Raw genomic sequence first — 19741 nt, forward strand, 5'->3', positions numbered from 1 at the left:
TGGTTCCCCACAGCTCCCGCCAGTCTCCAGAGAAAAGGCAGCTTTCTTCTCTGGAAAATTGGCAGAACAAAGAAGAAAGTTGGCTTGCAAAACACCAGCAACAAAACATCATTCTTATCTTTCTGGGGTGGTCCCTTTGGAGGCTCTATAAAAGGCTACTTTTGGCTTAGAGGACATAGGGGGAGCCCAAGGTGTTCGGGGCTCCTCTGCCCAGTAGGCACCTGGTGGGCTTCTCTTTTATGTTCCCGTGTCCCCCCACCTGAGAAAAGAGCTGCTGGAGGCCTTACCACAACCCTCCTCTCCAGACTGGAAGAGACATACTTCTTTAAAAAAATTTTTTTTAAAGATTTTATTTATTTATTTTCAGCGAGAGGGGAAAGGAGAGAGGAAGAGAAGAAGAGAAATATCCATGTACAGGGGAAACATCAATCAGTTGCCTTTCACACACCCCCAGCTGGGGACCTGTCCCACAACCCAGGCATGCACCATGACAGAATTGAGCCAGACACCTTTCGGTTCACAAGCTGGTATTAATTCACTGAGCCACACCAGCCAGGGTGAGGAAAAGACACATATCTTATTTGGCCATAGTGGAAGGGGGCCAGACACTTACTTCCAACCACCCCACGTTGTTCCAGGATGATGACACTAACTGCATTCACCCACCTCTGCAGGAGATGGTGCAGTCCAGCCAGCCCAGTCATTGGGAGTGGAGGCTGAGTGAGGCACATGGGCTGAACCAGTAGGTGCAGGTGGAAGAGGAGGAAGGGCCAGGCAGGATGGCTGGTGAAGGTTTCCAGGAGCCCGGTCTGCTGGCATGGGGGTTCCCTGTCATCCCTGCCTTGACTGAAAACATTTGGAAATTGCTGGTGAGCATCCCTGCAAACTTTGGATAAAGACCTGAAAACCATGAGAGACAGAAGAAGAAGAGAGGTGACATTTCATCTTGGGGGCACAGAGTGAGGTGTCTCTGGGTTGACCAAGAGTATTCCCCAGGCCTGCAGAGCACAGGGACCCCAAATTTAATAGGAAGAGAGCTGTGGCCATGTGTGGTGGGTGGGTGGAGGGTCTGCATCTCCTCCTGACTTCAGGACCACAGGGTAAGACAGACCCCAGGGCATTTGCATTTACTGCTAGAAGGATTTCATGCTCTAATATAGTTTCTGCAAAATGTCCCATTTCTCCAAGAGGGTAACCAGCCACCCTCCATAATGAGAGAAGGAGGTATCTCCAGTGAGACTCTTCACTGGGTTGTTTTGTCCAAAGTATAGCTAAGTTGCTGAAGAAAACACCAGCCTGCAACACCCGTCCTTCCAGGCCTTCTTGGGGAGTCCCCCCTGGGTTTTCAACTATAGGGACTGTGTCCTCTCCCTCCACATCAGCCCAGGACCCTGGCCCTTCCTCAATGCCCCTTCCTGTGACTGGTCCACCTCTTCCTCCTGGGCTGTGACAGTCCCAGCACATCCCACCTTCATACCTGTTCAGGCCTCCAGAATCATTCACCTCTGTACCCTGTGCTTCCAAACCTCCTGCCTCACGGGGACTCTCCCCGGTTCCCACTGCTGCATGATCCCAACATTGTGGACAAGGTTCATCTCAGGGCCTAGCACTGGCTCTTCCCTCTGCCTTCTTGCTCTTCCCCCCCCCCCCCCCCCCCAGGTAACATGGCCCCTCACCCACCATCACTCTGCAGCTGTCCACCCTGCTTTTCAGGCTTCCTTCCCAACAGGAATCTATTGTCTATCCCTCACCTCCAGGCTCCAGGAGGCCAGGAAGTGTGGCCTGACCTGGGGGTCTAGAAGCAGTGTGACCAGGAGGACATGCCAGGGGTTGCTCTGTACATGCCACACACATACACATGTACCCACATATGCATGCATACCCTGCACACACAGGCACACACAGGCTCTCACATACATCCACATGTGCACAGTATTGCTCCTTGCTGGCCTGGCAGCTCGGCCTGGAGGCAGCAGAGACCACCCAGGACACCTGAGTCAGGAGGGCCTGTGCCCAGAGAGAGGGCTATTCAGAGTCAGAGAGAGACAGAAACACAGAGAGACAGAGAGACAGAGAGACAGAGCCTGAGAGGGAGAGAGAGACAGAGAAACAGACTCAGATAGAAACAGAGAGGGAGAGTCAGCGGTTGCTGCCCCCATGGCTGGCTTGTGGGGTGAGCCATCTTCCTGGTGAAATGCTCCTTCCCACACAGGCTCAGGTGAGGCTCTAGGGCATCTGAGCTTTGGCACCCAGCAGAGCAGGCAGTTACCGGTGGCCTTGGAAGCCCAGGTTCACTGCTGTCATCACATTTGAAAACCAGCGGTTGATGAAATGTTCCCTGAGAAAGTTTTCACTTTGTATTTTTATTTCCCAATCACTTTGACCCGAGGGAAGAAACCGGAGTCAGGGCTCTCCGGTGGGGTGGTGGGGCGCCTGCCAGAACCCTCCCCCTCACCCCAGCGGCACTGGCCACACCCAGACACACCTGTGGTTTCCCAGGAATGGATGTGCCGTCACCTGGGAGCAGGACCAGCAAACACTGTGCACTTGTGTATCCTTTAAACCGAGGGAGCTCAGGTCCAGAAGTGCACGCAGCTCCTAACTGCAGAGTTTGATGAAACTATATATATACATAGGGTAGGGCAAAAGTGGGTTTACAGTTATTGGTGTGAAATGTAATATAATAATTAATAAATAATGATACAAGAACAAATTGTCTCGCATATTCTACAACTGTAAACCTGATTTTGCAATACCCTGTATATACATATTCATCTTTCCAAATCAGGACAGACAGACGTGCCCTCACCCCAGGAGGCCCCTCCCAGTCAGTGCCTGGCCCAAACATCCCACCATCCCCATTCCTGTCACCTGGGCTATTGCCTGCTGTTCCTCAGTTTCCAGAGAGAGCCACCCTGGCCTCCTTCCACCTCACAACTCGGGGAGGCTGCCTCCTTCATGTGACATTCTCCATCCTGTGGCTGACCGACCTACAGGCCTTTCCACCCGGGGCTGCAGTTGATGCAGCATCGGGGACATGTGTGCTGGCCTATTGGCCTCTCACACATTTACTCTGGGTGCCAGCCTTGGGTGGACGTGGGCCCAGGAATTGGCATGTGTCCAGCTTTGGTAGACGTGCCCAGCAGATTACCTCATCCTTGATTCACTGTGTTTGACCCCTGTCCTCTCCCCAGCCCCCGCCTGGTTCTTGGCCCTCCTTCCTTGGCCCCTGTTCTTGGCACTCCCCCCCACTCCTGGCCTCCTCAGCCCTCCTCACACCAGCTGTCCAGCATCTGCAGAGTTGGCTTGTTGTGGTTTTAATTTACATTTCCCTGATTATTAGTGTTACTGAGCACCTTCTTACATGCTTAATGGTCACTTAGAAGTCCTCCCGTGGGACGTGCCACGTCAGTCCTTTGACCATTTTAAGTCTCCTTGGTCCAGGCTCTGGACGTCTCCTGTCAGTTCTAACATCTCCCCAGACTGGACTGGACTCCTCCTGCCAGTGGTGCTTTCAGATGAACAGACGTTTTTAATTTTAATAAAGTCCCATTTATCCTGATTTTTCTTTTATGATTAGTGCTTTCTCTGTCCTCTTTGAGAAATCTGCCCCCGAGTCATGAGCGTATTTTCCTATTTCCTTTCAGAAGTTTTATGTTTTTCACATTCCCGTTAGGGTCTATGATCCATTTTAAGTTTATTTTTGTGTTTGATGTGAAGTGTGGGTCACAGCTCATTCCTCCCTCCCATGCAGATACTCAGTTCAGTTGTTGAAAAGATAACCCTGCCCCCACTTATTTGCAATGGTGTCTTTGTCACGAGCAGCTCTGTTCTGTCTCACTGCCTTTGCCATCCCTGCACCAATGCCACATTCTCGGGGAGCAAGGGCCAGCACCGCTTCCTCTGCTCCAGCCCCGAGCGGGACGCTGAGCAAAGGTGCCGGGGTCCTGAACAGGCTGCCCTGTGGGTCTACCTCACTCGGTGGGGGATGTCAGCTCCACGGTGCCCCAACAGGCTCCACAGAGGGAGGGCTCCTTATGAGCCATGGGGGTGTCCACAGTGCCTGCGGAAAGAAGAATGCATTGTTTTCCAGGAAAGCATTTAACGAGACTCACCAGCCAAGACAGTATAAGAGAAATAAATAAGGCACAATCGAATCCTTTATTCCACAACATTCCCGGCTCCACTGTTTTTACAGACTATGCTCTGGCATGCTTTTCCTGCTCGACTCCCCGTTTGCCTCACGCCTCTTCAGCTCTCACGGTGAGCAGCCTGGTATTTCCCTTTGACCATAGTGTTTATTAAATATCGATTGCAGTAATAAGAAACGATTTTTACCAAAGTCAAAAGGAAAAGAAAACATATCAAGTAAACCAGAACGTTTTCGACTTGCTCCTGTTTTAAAAGGCAGTGCCCATGAAAACAAAGCAGACATTTGATGTGCAGGCCCTGGAACCATGACTTCTCAGCAAATGGCCATTTGGGGGGTGGGGGAAGAGTGAACGGTAGTTCGAAAACTGCTTTTGTCATACTTGTCATAAGTGAGGCATGCCTTGGCAGTTCTTTGATAACTGCATGAAAAATAAGAAAGTCAAAAGCAAGTGCCTGAAAGAAAATTGGGTTCTCCGAGAGAAGCCACAAAACTTTATGAGGAGCCATCTGCTGCCCCGCTCCCTGCAGCAGCCCCACGGATGGGCCAGACATGGTGGGTCCTGGGCCATCTGAGCCACTCGACTTGTTAGCTGAATCTGTGTTGTAGTCAGCAGGGTGAGGGGTGACCATTGGCAGACCCAGGTCGAATGCTGGATGGACCTCGTTCCTGGCCTAGAAATCATAGTCTTGCTGAAATCATTTATCAGTTAACAGTTGTTTGCAGATTCCTTTATATTTTGTACATGTTGTCAATAAAGATAGTATTATTTCCTCCTTTCGGTTTCTTTTACTTGTTTTGCTGCACTGGAAGAGGCCTCTAGTAAATTGTTTATATAAGTGGTAAAAATTGGTATCCGTGGCCCTCTGTGTGTTATCTGTCAACATTTCAGCAATCTGTATGATGTTTGTAGAAACTGTTCATTATATAAAGGAATTTACTTGCTTTTCTTTCATTTCTTAGAGTTGTAATGAATGGGAGTTGAATTTTTAAGAGCTTTTTACCTGCATCTGTTGAGAGGATTATTTTTTATTTTATTTGGTTACTTGTGACATATTGATTTATTTTTAATGTTTTACCATTCTTGCATACCTGCATTACACCTCACTTAGCTGCACTGCAGTTTGTATTCTGTTGACTGTGATTTGTTAATTTTTAGAGCATATTTGTGTCCATGTTTTTAACAGGACTCTTCATACTTTAAAATTTTCCTTGCCTCTGTTTTATTGTGTTTTTCAGAATTTGTTTAATTGATCTAAATTTTAGAAATTATTGGCATAAGTTATTCAGCACACTTTTTTATTGTTTAATAGCTGTGAGATCTTTAGTGAAGTTTTCATTCTCACCTTTGATATTGTTGATTTGTAACTCATTTGTTCCTTGATCGAACTTTCTAGGATTTTATCATTTTGCTTTTAACTAGCCTATTTTAAGCAAACAACACTTGGCTGTTATTTTTTTTTCTTGTGTAATGTTTTCTATTTCATTAATTACTGATGTTATCATAATTGTTTTCTTTCTTCGAATTCATTGACTGTAATAATATAATTTTGTGTTTTCTTTCCAAGTTCTGGAAAAAATACTAGTTCTTTGATTTTCAGCATTTTTCCTAACATATGCATTGAAAGCTGTACATTTTCTTCTCAGTACAACTTTTCTTGTCAGTACATCACAAAAGTTTTTATACTTTACGTTTTCATTATCATCCAATTCAAAGTTGTTGTTTTTTTTACTTTTTTGGTTTTATTTATTTTTTTAAAGTATATTTTATTGATTATGTTGTTACAGTTGTCCCAATTTTTTTCTCCCTTGCTCCCCTCCGCCTGGTACCTCCCTTCCTCCAGCAATCCCACCCCCCTTACTTTCATGTCCATGGGCCATGCATATAAGTTCCTTGGCTTCACCCTTTTCCATATCATTCTCAACTTCCCCCTGTCTATCTTTACCAACAAATTATGCTTCTTAATCCCTGCACCATTTCCCCATTTCTCCCCCTTCCCCCTCACAGCTGATAACCTTCCAAATGATCCCTATGCTTATGATTCTGTTCTTGCTCTGGTTTGCTTAGTTGGATTTTGTTTTTATCTTTTAGATTCTTTTGTTGATAGTTGTGAGTTTGTTGTCATTTTAGTGTTCATAGTTTTGATCTTTTTTTTCTTAAATAAGTTCCTTTAACATTTCATATAATAATGGCTTGGTGATAATAAACTCTTTTAGCTTTACCTTGTCTGGGAAACACTTCATCTGCCCTTCCATTCTAAACGATAGCTTGGTTGTAGATCCTTGCCTTTCATCACATTGAATATTTCTTGCCAGTCCCTTCTTGCCTGCAAAGTTTCTATTGAGAAATCAGCTGATAGTCTTATAGGCACTCCTTTGTAGGCAACTCTCTGATTTTCTCTTGCTGCTTATAAGATTCTCTCTTTATCTTTCACCTTTGGCATTTTAATTATGATGTGCCATGGTGTGGTCCTCTTTGGGTCTAGCTTCTTAGGGACTCTTTGTGCTTCCTGGACTTGTATGTCTATTTCCTTCACCAAATTTGGGAAGTTTTCCTTCATTATTGTTTCACATAAGCTTTCAATTTCTTGCTCTTCCTTTTCTCCTTCTGGCACCCCTATGATTTGGGTGTTGGCATGTTTAAAGTTGTCCCAGAGGTTCCTAAGCCTCTCAATCTTTTTTTCAATTATTGTTTCCTCATTTTGTACCAGTTGACTGTTTTTTTCTTCTTTATATTACAAATCATTGACTTGAACCCTGGTTTCCTTCCCTTCATGATTGGTTTTGTGTGGATTTTCCTTCATTTCACTTAGCATAGCCTTCACTTCTTCTCTTATGAGTTTGCCATACTCAAACATATCTGCAAGCCTGTGAGCATCTTTATCACCAGTGTTTTGAATTCTGTATCTGTTAGGTTGGCTATCTCCTCATCTGTTAAGTTGGCTATCTCCTCATCACTTAGTTCTCGCACTGAAACCTTGATTCGTTCCATCTTTTGGGCCATACTTCTCTGTCTCCTCATTCTGACAGGCTCCTGTGTTTGTTTGCCTCTGTATCTTAGGTAGAGCTGTCACTCCTGTTATGTTGTAAAGGGTGGAGTTTTAGGTATTCATCAGTACAGGGCGACCTGTTTCACCACGTTGTGGCGCTGTATGTGGGGGATGGGTCTGAGAGGGAACAATGCCGCTTGCTCAGCACTCACCCCTTTTCCAGGAATCTCTCCCACTTCCACCCCAGATTTGCGCCCCTCCTGCTGTTGCCCTGGCTGTTGTTCCCAGAGTGGGTGGGTCTGTGGGCATTCTAGGACCGTGGGGGCCCTTTAAACAAGCAGACTCTGCTGAGAGACTGGCAGTTTCTTCCTCCGCCCCAACTCCCACTGGTTTGCATAGTCAGAAGCAATGAGGCTTGATTTTCCCTGGTGCTGGGACTGCGAGCTGTGGGGTCTGGTGAGGAGCTGGGAATGCTCCCCACTTTTTAAAATGTGTGACTGTGCTTTCCACCAGCCTGCTACTACCACTGCTGCTGCTGCTGCTGCTACTGCTGCCGCCTCCATTGCCGCTGCCACCGCCACCACTCCATGTCCTCTCCACCCAGGCTCCGCCCCTCCTACCTGTCTGGATGAGTATTTCTGCTTTATATCTGTTTGTTGGACTTTCATGCAGCTTGGTTTTCTGGAACTTCTGGTTGTCTCTAGTTTTAAGGTAGTTGTATTCCTTCTTAGTTGTGGAGGGAGACCCAGCCTGTCTGTCTAGGCCTCCATCTTGGCTGGAAGTCTCAAAGTATTTCTTAACTTCCATTGGAACCTCTTTGATTGATTATTTAGATGTTTATCACTTTATATTCAAACAGGATTTCCCCATGTATCTTTTTCTTTTTTTAAATAAAATGTGTTGAGGTGACATTGATTAATAAAATTATGTAGGTACCATTCTGTGATACGGCATCTGTATATTGCATTTTGTGTTTGCCGCCCAAAGTCAAATCTCCTTCCATCACCATATATTTGACCCTCTTTACCCTTTGCTACCCCCTAACCCCCCTCTCCCTCTGGTAACAACCATATTGGGGTCAATGCCTAGTTTTTTTGTTTGTCTTATTTATCTTGTTTGTTCATTTGTTGCTTTCAGTTTACTATGTATTTGGTGTTACTGATTTCACTGTGGTTGTAGACTCTTCTCCCTGTGTTCTCAACATTTAACAATCAGTTGAGGCTTTTTACTGGCCCAACATGTCATCAATTTGGGTTTATGTTCCTTATGCACTTGAAGAAAAAGTTGTATATTGTGGTAATCTATTAAATTCAGGGTTCTGTGCATGTCAACCAGGTCAAATTTGTTTACCATGCTTTTCAAATCTTCAATATTTCTACTGATTTTTGTCTGTTTACATGGTATACCTTCTCCCACCCTTATGTGTTTCCGTACTTACATTTATGTGTTATCTGAATAAATGAAGCATGTTTTGTTTTATTTTTGTAATTAAACCTGACAATCTTTGTCTTTTAATTAGAGCATTATATAATTTAATGATGTGATGAAATAATGATTACATTATTTTATTGTATTGGTGGTGTTTAAATTTGCCACATGACAGTTTGCTTTGTAGTAGTCTCCTCTGTTCCTTTTTTAGTCCTTCTCTGCCAGTTTCTGACTAATCAAATATGTCTTATTATTTCCTCCATATTAGATTTTTATTATTCTTTTAATGACTTCCCCATGCATCCTTGTAAAAAATGTTGTTGAATTTACAGAGGTGACATATGTTAATAAAATTATATGAGTTTCAGGTGTACACTACTATAACACATCATCTGTATGTTGTTTTGTGTGTTTACCACCCCAAGTCAAGTCTCTTTTCATTTACTATTTATCCCCCCCATACCTGCTTCTTTCTCCCCCCACGCCCCCAGTTTTCCCTCTGGTAATCCCCATACGGTTGTCTGTGTCTATGAGTTATCCTTCTTGCTTAATTGCTTTCTCTTTTCACCCAGCCTTTTAACTCTATTCCCTTCTGACAGCTGTCAGTCTGTTCTCTGTATCTAGGAGTCAGTTGCTATTTTGTTTGATAGTTTATTTTGGTCATTACATTCCACAGATAAATGAAATCATATGGTACTTGTCTTTCTCTGGCTGGCTTATTTCACTTAGCATAATACTCTCCAGGTCCATCCATGCTGACGCAAAAGGTAAGAGGTTTGCTTCTTTTTTGTCCACTCATCTACTGATGGGCACTTGGGCTACTTCCAAATCTTGGCTATTATAAATAATGCTGCAATGAACAAAGGGGTACATATATTCTTTCAAATCAGTGTTTTGCATTTCTTTGGATATATTCCCAGAAGTGGGATCGCTGGGTCATAAGGCAGCTCCTTTTTAAATTTTTTGAGGAAACTCCATACTGTTTCCCATAGTGGCTGTTCTAATCTGCATTCCCAACAACAGTGCACAAGGGTTCTCTTTTCTCCACATCCTCTCCAGCACTTGTTTGTTGACTTATTGACGATAGTCATTCTGGCAGATGTGAGGTGATATCTCATTCTAGTTTTAATTTGCATTTCTCTGATGACTGGTAACATTAAGCATCTTTTCACATGTCTATTGGCCATCTGTATGTCCTTTTTTGAGAAGTGTCTATTCAGGTTCTTTTCCAATTTTTAATTGGATTGTTAGTTTGTTTTTGGTGTTGAGCTGTATGAGTTCTTAATAAATTTTGGATTTTAACCCCTTACCAGATGTATTATTGGAGGATATATTTGCCATTAAGTGGGCTGTCTTTTAGTTTTGTTGATGGTTTCCTTTGCTGTGCAAAACCTTTTTAGTTTTATGTAGTCCATATGTATCCTTGATATTAGAGTTGGCACTGTTAGCCCTCCTGGACAATGCAAACTCATTATAGTCCTTTAATCCCATTTATCTATCCCAGCCTTTTTACTACTATCTGTATCCTAACTTTATGAATATTTAAATTCTACAAAAGATTATTGTTGTTGCATTCAGTCAATAGTCATCTGGATTTTGCCACAAATTGACTTTTTCTGTTGTTTTCCACAATTTCCTCTATTTTCTTGGTTAAAAAACGACAACAAGATTTGGGGGTGTGGGATAATTCCCCTTTTGCCTGAATATCTTTATTATTTATTTTAGTAAAGATCACTGTTTACAAATTTTTTCAATTTTTGTTCATTTAAATATATCTCAACTTCCTTTTTCTTTTCTTTTTTAAAACGTTTTAATTTAATTTATTGGTGTGACATTGGTTAAAATATATATATGTATATATATATATATATATATATATATATATATATGTCTCAGATGTACAATTCTATAATGCATCATCTCTATAATGTATTGTGTGTTCATTACCCCAAGTCAACTCTTCTTCCATCACCATTTATACCTCTATACCCTCTTCTACCTCCCTCCACCCTCCCTTTCACTCTGGTAAACACTATACTGTTGTCTGTATTTATGAGAGTTTTTTTGTTTTTTTTGGCTTAATCCCTTCACCTGTCTCCTGTTTATTTTTTGATAGTATTTTAACTGGATGTAACAATCTAAGTGAGCTGTTTCTCCCACAATTTAAAAATACACTATTCAATTGTCTTCCAGCCTTCATAACTTGTGTTGAGAAGTCAGCTGTCCATCAACATGTTTTCTTTTACAATTTTCCTCTTTCTTTTTATTTCCAACAGTTTGACTGTGTTGTGCCTGGTGTTGTCTTCTCTGTGTTCATTTTGCTTCATGTTTTCAGAGCTTCATAAATATATGGTTTGACATCTTTCATTTTTTTCAATGCACCAAATATTTTTTACTTTTTAACACTGGTTTGGAAATTTCTTGACCAGCATTTCTTCAAATATTTCTTCTCCCTTATTCTCTCCCCTCTCCTTCTGGGACCCTGATCCATGCATGTTATGTCTTTTCATTGCATATATTTTATGCTCTTTGTTCTATTTAATCCTTCTAACTTTTGTTTCTTTGTTCTTGATATTCTCTACTGACCCATCTTCCATTTTATGGACCTTAATTATGCTGTCCAACCCACTGCTGAATTCATCGTTAAGTACTTAATTTCAGTTAAAAGTAGATTTTAGTTCCAGTATTTTCATTTGATTTTCAAAAATAAAAATATTTTAGTTGTCCTGTGAAACTGTCTGTCTTGTTACAGTTCTGTATATATATAAACAAAGTTAATTTAAAATATGTACTTGGTAAACCCAATATTTGATCACATTTGATTCTGTTTATATTGTCTTTTTACTCTTTGTTTTTGGCCATTTGGTCCTTGGTATAGCTAGAAATTGTGAGTGCATTTTGGATGTCATGCATAGAAATAGAGGTTTTGGATGATGTGTTTTCTTTCAGAGGCTTTTAACTCACTTATAGAGGAAGGTGAGCTCTGAGTCAAGGAAAATAAACACCCAAGAAATTTAAAAATCACAAAAGAAAAACTCCAAGCTTATAACATTTGAAGCAGAAGTATTAAGACAGACAATTTAAAATAAGTGTTACAAATATCCTTTAAAATATAAGGGAAGAAGTTAGCAATATTTAAAAAATAATATTTTGAAAAAACAACAGATATAGTAGGTATAAAATATAATAGTTGTAAGAACAAACAATTTTGAGGGCATAATAAAAATATTCTCATAAGATTTTAAAAATATGCTAACAGAACTCATAATGAAAATATTTTTGGAGGAAACCTCAAAATAAAAAGAGAAACAAACCCAGAGAAAGCTGAAAGAGATATGAGGAGAAAAAAGAAAGATTAAAGCTATTCCTTTACAAAGTTTGTTGTTGGCTTATGAAAAAGCTAAGACCAAAGAAAGGAAACATAAACACGAATTTCAGGACTAAAACTTTCAATAATATCAACAATGACAAAAAGAAATAAGACCACTTATATCATATATAAGAATAAACTCAAAATGGATTAAAGGCTTAAATCTAAGACTTGAAATGATAAAAATCTTAGAAAACACAAGCAGTAAAATCTCAGAAATACCTTGTAAAAGTATTTTTTCTGATATGTCTCCTTGGGTAAGAGAAACAAAAGAAAAAATAATCAAATGGGACTACATCAAGTTAGAAAGGTTTTGCACAGCAAAGGAAACCATCGACAAAATGAAAAGACAATCCCCTAAAAGGAAAAAACATTTGCCAATGATAAATCTGATAAAGTTTAATATCCAAAATTTATAAAGAATATATACAACTCAACACCAAAAGCAAACAATCCAATTAATAATTGGCAAAGGACCTGAATAGACACTTCTCAAAAAAGGACATATGGATGGCCAACAGACATATGAAAAGATGCTTACTGTCACTAGTCATCAGAGAAATGTAAATTAAAACTAGAATGAGATACCACCTCGCAACTGCCAGAGTGGCTATCATCAGTAAGCCAGCAAACAACAAGTGCTGGCGAGGGGGTAGAGAAGAGAGAACCCTCATGTACCATTGTTGGGAATGCAGCAACTATGGAAAACAGTATGGAGTTTCCGCCAAAAATTAAAAATGGAATTGCCTTATGACCCAATGATTCCACTTCTGGGAATATATGCAAAGAAATGCAAAACACTGATTTGAAAGAATATATGCACCTCCTTGTTCATTGCAGCATTATTTATAATAGCCAAGATTTGGAAGTAGCCCAAGTGCCCATCAGTAGATGGGTGGACAAAGAAGAAGCAAACCTCTTACCTTTTGCGTCAGCATGGATGGACCTGGAGAGTATTATGCTAAGTGAAATAAGCCAGCCAGAGAAAGACAAGTACCATATGATTTCATTTATCTGTGGAATGTAATGACCAAAATAAACTATCAAACAAAATAGAAACCGACTCCTAGATACAGAGAACAGACTGACAGCTGTCAGAAGGGAGGGAGCATTGGAGGGCTGGATGCAAAGAGGAAGGGATTAAGCAAAGAAGAAAGCAAGTTATATATGACAATATGGTGATTACCAGAGAGAAAAGAGGGTGGAGGGAGGTAGAAGAGGGTAAAGGAGCTAAATGACAGTGGAAGAAGACTTGACTTGGGGTGGTCAACACACAATAGAATTGTATACCTGAACCTATATAATTTTATTAAGAAATGTCCCCCCAGTAAATTCACTATTTTTTCTTTTTTTAACGAGGGACCAGAAGGTTGAGACTGAATGCTGTAAGAGACCACTAAGACCCTAATCTGGTCAGGGAGAATATTTGTTATCAATTTAAATAAAGGTAAAAAATGAGAAAAAGAAAACAGGAAAGACAGAGCAAAGAAATGTGTAAGAGTTGACAGGATATGTCCAAATACATCGGTAGTCACTGAAAATCTCAGTGGGGTGACACGTCCTGCTGAGGCCTCACACATCTGAGTGTGCTAGACATCCCTTCTTCTCAGTCTCCTCACCTCACTGACCTGGTTCTTCCCCTCCCCATTGGTTCCTCCCATCCTTGACCCCAGCCTCAGAGTGTCCACATGCCCAGGACTCTGCACTTGGGTGGCATGAGTGTGGGTCTGGAGAGAGGTATCATCATTGTGGCTCATGGGCCACATGTCCCTCACACTGACACCCTTGGCTTCTCTCCATGGGACCCCAGATTGAATTTCCAACCACTCCCATGACATCTGCTAGGTGCCCCTCCATCATGTTCACTACACATGTCCCTCCATGGCTCCTTCCTTCAGGAGCCAGCAGTTGCCTCCTGCAGGGGATGTATCTTGGCCTTCCCCTCACCTCAGCCTAACCTATCAGCAGATGTTCTCAGCTCTGCCTTCAAACCTTCATGGCTCACCCTCACCCCACCCATCCAGGTCTCACTAGCTCCCCAAGAGCTGACCTCAGCCTTCTGGCTGGTTTTAAACTCATGCCCTGCATGGTACATCTTCCACGGATTACCAAAGGCACCTTTCAAACTGAAGGCAAGGCTCAGTCACCCCATAACCAAACCCCCATCCTCCCCACCTCCCCAGTAGGAGCAGGGGGCCTCAAATTGCCTGCAGTCCTGCATCATCACCTACCCCACCTTGGCTTCCTCCAGCACACTGGACTCAAGCAGCTCAGTCCCTGTCCCCAACGACAGGGAGTTCTCTGACCAAGATGTCCACAGGCTCAGTTTCTCAGTCCCTTCAGGTTCCTGCTCAGAGGCTGCACTATCAGCCCCACCCTGGGCCCTGGCTTTCACTGGTCACTGGGTGGACACTGGATGTGAGAAGACACTCACAGCTTCCCACTCTTCACCAGATGGCTTTATCCCAGGCCCCAGGACAGGGTGGCCCCACAGTGTGGGAGTTTAGTGCCCCCAGGACAGAGGTGAGTAGAGAACATCTCTGTTCTCCTGTCCACTGTTGGGGCAATACAGACCACCTCTGCTTTCTGGGACCACATCCCAGTATGCTCCTGTATCTCAGGTTCTGTCCTGGGATCTGCTGCGGGTCACTCCCCCTTGGGCTTTACATAAAGCAGTAGCCCCTGCTTCCCTTCTCTGCATGCATGTGGGCCTCTGCCATTGCGATCATCTGTGTGCTTACCACGCCCCCTGAGACGACAGGTCCTCTTTATCTCACTGTTGGACCCCAGAGCCTGGAAGACACCCCTCCCATAGCATGTGCTCCAGAAATTTCTGGTAAAGGGAACGAAGAAAGAAAGAAAGAAGAGATGAACAACTAAGTGAAGGAGCCCTGGTTGTTCCATGTAGGCATAGGAGGCATCTGCTGGGACAGACAGTAAATGGCGACCGAAGCTCCCCTCTAGCCAGGCCTGTGGGAGTTGCCACCCAACAGGGACCCAGGGTGAAGGTGTGCTCTGCACACGCCCATGGCGGGACCTCAGCTGAAGAGAACACATAAATAGAGTGTTGTCATGGCTCCCAGCAGGGCCCCAGGGGAACCGTCCAGACTCACTGCTCCATTCTAAGCACTTTCTTTCCAGCTCTGTTCCTCATATGGAAATAATATTGGGCCTCATAAAAGATCCAGGTTCTTGTTTCAAATTATGAAACAAACATTCTCCTCGGATAATACCATGTCAAGCCACGAGTGAGGTTTTGAATTCCAACTTCAAGGGGAAGTTGAGATTAGCTCTAAACCAGAGCATGTAAGTTTGTAATAAACTGGAGGCCACGTTCTGCTGCCAATTAGAAGTAACTGTGGGATCTGTTCCTTTGAATTATTTAAATCTATGCACATGTTAGGCCCTTTGCAAAGCCTTAAGATTGTGCACAAAAGTATAAATTAAAAAATAATTAATGCAGTTTAATGTCAATGAGTACACTTCAAAGCCCTGCAAAACAGCAGAAACTCATCAAAGCAGAAAAAACAAATATGTTTCCAGTTCAGATCTGAAATCCTCCCAGCGGCCCAGCATTTAATCTTGTGGGAAGGCTTGCGAAACCCTCTGGACCAAGGGTGTGCGCTTGCTCCCTGCCCTTTCCTCGCGACACTGAGACGCAGTCACGTGTGTAGCCTGCGCATCCCAGAAAAAAATTTAACTGCTTCTAATATTGTAAAGAGAGAGTGCTTCACGGAACAAGCAGACAGGGCTAAATCTTGAGACACATCCCAAAGTTTAGCAAAATGGTGTTTAAACTTGTGCTTTAATTAAACATTACTTTTAAAAGCAACCAACTTCTCCACTTTGGGCATTTTCTAGTTAACTTCATTCAGCTCAGGGCTTTGCGAACAAAATGAGTGTTAACTAAAAGTTAGTGTTAAGAAGAGGAGCGTTCATGAGCTCTGTGCTAAATGCATGAAGATTAATCTTAAGCATGCATCATTTAGAACTATTTAAGAATTAACAATGGGCTCCATCATGAGACTGCATGCCTTGTTTTACAACTCGCTGCTACTTTGGAAAGCACACAAAGATCACTTAAAATGTGTGTATAAATGTGAGCACTGAAGCCTTTCTTTCAGTGACTCTGGTGGCCCAGAAGGGTCAAAGTCATCCAACTTCAAAGGCCCTCATGACGTCTTCCCAAGTCTTTCTCTGCCCAGAATTGAACCAAACACCTTCCCATGAGCCTCCAGAGAGGAGAATAATGCAGTCTTTCTTGGAAATCTGTTCTTATGTTTAAGCTCCTGTCAGGAAGTTATTCCTCATCTGCGTCTCCATGACACCAATACATTAAGTCAATTAGGGCAAAAATTGAGTCACTTGCCCACATGTTTTGTCTGCATAGGGCTCAACAGTGGGGGACTGAGTTGACAGGAGGTTTTGACATCACTGTAACCCAGACACTGTCTCTCAACAAACATTCCTTTGATACAGTGTAGACCAGTGTTTCTTTCCTGTGTTCATTAGAACATTTTTTCTCCTAGAAACCTCATTGAGTCAACCCACAGAGTCACAAGCTTCTCTGTGTCTTTGAGGAAATTGGATGTATACTCATGGTCACATCATCCGTGGCCTGGGCACAAGAACCAGTGACATCCCCTGGCCAGGTGGGTCAGGCCCAGCCCTCACCTGCCCCTCAGCTCCTGAGGGAAGGAGTGTGAGCAGCGGGCCACCTGGCCAGGCCAAGCCCACACTGTGCCAGCTGTGGCTGGGAGAACTCAGCAAGGCCCTGAATCTCCCTTCTGCTCCTCTTTCCTTACTGTTCATCCATCAGTTTATTGAGTGCCTACTGTGTGCCAGGCACTGAGGTGGACATGAGGACATCAGGGAATCTTGCTTTAAAAGAACTGGAAGCTGAGAGAGAAGGAAACAGCACTAAACTAGAAACAGTGGGGTCCCTCCCTCGGTTGGCCCCATCCAACAGCCCCTCCATCAATCCAGCAGTCTCCTCCGATGATAGGGACCCCTGTGTGCATCAGTGCCACAGCTGCTGAGCCCTGTCTGCTCCCTGGGGCTTCTCACAGTCCACCATCTTTGTTGGGTATAGTACAGATGTTGGGGTTTTTGTCATTCTCTGGAGCCCTTGCTCCAGGAGATCTGGGCCCAGAGCTGCCTGAACCTGGCTCACTGCCATCTTGGTAGGAACCAGCGCTCCTCTTACCCCAATCTGAGTCATAAAAACAGGGTTTGGATGCAAATCAGCAAGTGCTACCCAACCCAAAGGGAATACTGGCTTGAAACAGCTGAAGAAGCAGTGTCCTCTCACCCAGTGCACATCTGGAGGGAGCCGTGGACTCCTGAGGATGGAGCCCTGTCTTCTCCCATTGGCTCTCTGGAAAAGGTGGGGTGTCACTGGACACACACAGCGGTGCACCTGCACCAACACGCCAGAGGGACCAAAGAGCTTAGGGACTCACAGCTGCCCACCTGACTGCCTTCTGACAGAATGGAAAGTGAGGTTTCTGTCATGTGTGCAGGCGTATGAGTGTGATCCTCATGGCAGTGAGCTGTGCATCTACTCTTGTTTCATTGTCACCGGCTTTTCCTTCACCACGAAGGTGCCAGCGAGGACACGTGATATTTCACTAGAGGAAGACAACTACATGTAGACATTTGAAGGTTGAAGTTCTTGTGTGCATGTGTGAGTGTGTGTGCATGTGCATGTGTGGGTGTGGGCGTGCGCATGCGTGTGAGTGTGGGTGTGGGTATGTGTACAATCTCCTAGTGAGCCTCAGGCAGGTGTGGCCGTGGGGTTCCGAGGTGTGGGCAGTTTTCCACCAAGAGAAGCAGGCCCTTCTCCAAGGCTGGAGTTACTGCAGGGGCCCGTGGCTGCTCTCCTGGACCGTCATGGGAGGAACTGCCCCTCGTTCCCAACCGTAAGCATGCTGGATCCACCTGGCCATGAGAGCTCACCCTAGAGCTCTTGTCTAGCCAATGCAGTCCTAGGGCCTTAGCAAAGAGGCTGTCCTCAGTGCTGGCAGCAGGAGGACATGCAGAAGAACCTGTGGAGATTCAGGAATATGAGCTTGTCCATGGTCCTGGAGCCCCAGCATGGTCACCACACCCTGGTCCCAAGGGAGGGGCTGACATTCCAACATTTCCTCAGCAATGACAGCTCCAGGGCTGGGTCCTCAGAAGGCTGAGCCTCAGGTCACAAATTACACGGGCTAAACCATCACGAACAAAGTGAAACCTGTTACAGTGGCCCAGAGAGCAGTACCACAGGTGTGGCCATTTCTCATGCTGCCTGGGACCCTCACTGTAACAGTGGAAAATTGTAACGGTGGGAAATTGTAACTCACCCCACCATTCTTTTAATATTGTTTCTGTAAGTACTATTTCTGACAAATATGTAGCTTGTAGATGAACAACATATTCGTGTAAGAATCCTAGAACTAACTTCAAAAGATACAGACTCAAACCTTCAGGCAGGCATCCCAGCTCTGGGAGATTTCTGACCTTCAAAAATGGAGCCAGGATGACTAAACCAGGATGACGCATGGTGGACCATCACTCGCCTTATCAGAATGGACTCTGCTCATCTGCACATAGAGAACTTTTTAACCCCCTTCCTTGCTCTCTTTGTTCTGTTCTATTCCCCTTCCCTCCTTATAAACACCTGTGCCTCCATTGAGATGGGCTTTGAGAAGTGACTCCCCCATCTTACCAGGTGATGGGCTTTGTGACATGAGTTCCCCATCTTGCAGATGGACAGCATCTGAATAATCCACCTTCCTTTACATCAGCACCTGCCTCTTGAGTATTGGCTTTGGTAGCGGCAGGCAGACAGACCTGCTTTTAGTTACATCACCATGCCGGAGGCTGGGGGCTGCCCGGGAGGGCAAGTAAAAGGCTTTTCAAAGTGAGAGGCCACAAGCATTTATTGAGATCAGTGAGGAGAGCAGAGGCCCAAATACTGTTCTGACTGGTAGACAAAGGTAAGGGGTATTCATGAGAAAGGGAAAGGGAACAATTTTATCAGCAGCAGTCATCATTATTGATGCAGACAACATAGTATCACTAATTCTAAACATTGTTTTTAATCTTCAGTCTCTTAGTCGTAATATCTGCTTTCTTGTTATCTTTGCAAACAGATAGTTGGGACGCAATGTTGCCCTAGGCCCAGTTCAAATGTTATTTTGCCCTGTTTTTAACATTCCAGGGTTTGAGGTATGAGACATTCAAGGAAGTTCCTCTGGGATGGCAGCTCTTGCTCTATTTTAAATTGACTCTTCTAAAAATTATTGTTTACACCAGCTTGCAGGAGGGGTCACAGCTGTTGTCTGCGTTAGGGGCACCTGAGACCTAGTCCCTGAAGGCCCATCAGTGTCACAAAAGTACTATAGGTACAATGGGATGGGTGTGAGGGCTCTATCATTGTGTTTTGTTAACCATTGTCTTCATATCTAGAAATGGGAGTGGTATTACCAAAGAGCCTTTCACACCTGGCAAATGCAGTCCCAGCGCAGGTGGCTTCTGGCATTTTTAACCCTCTCAAGTACATCTTGTCTTTTCAATAATTCAGTGGAGAGCAGCCTTCTCCTGCAATCACAGTCTGAAACCTCCCTACCTTCCACCTCTGCCCGAGCACTGCCAGGTGAGTTTGGACCCCAGGCCTCTGTGGCCGCCTCCCACTCCCATTGGTATAGGCTTGAGCCCCCGTGAGGCCCCAAACCATCAGGAGCTGTGGGGCTGGTGACCTTAACCCCCAGGGGACCTCCACTCCCTCATGAGCAAAGTCAGAATAATGTCTCTGAC

General features: G+C 44.0%; 1 long non-coding RNA gene across 1 annotated transcript; it reads left to right on the top strand.

Moving 5' to 3' along the window:
• Positions 1–742: 742 nt before the first annotated feature.
• On the top strand, positions 743–8042 carry LOC150008363 (uncharacterized). The gene is made up of 3 exons (XR_016511301.1): positions 743–869; positions 4199–4263; positions 7654–8042. It is a non-coding gene; the product is annotated as an uncharacterized LOC150008363 (long non-coding RNA).
• The last annotated feature ends 11699 nt before the right edge of the window (positions 8043–19741 follow it).

This window comes from Furipterus horrens, unplaced genomic scaffold (genome assembly GCF_987537825.1).
Source record: "Furipterus horrens unplaced genomic scaffold, mFurHor1.1.pri manual_scaffold_5, whole genome shotgun sequence".
Classification (NCBI taxonomy): Eukaryota; Metazoa; Chordata; class Mammalia; order Chiroptera; family Furipteridae; genus Furipterus; species Furipterus horrens.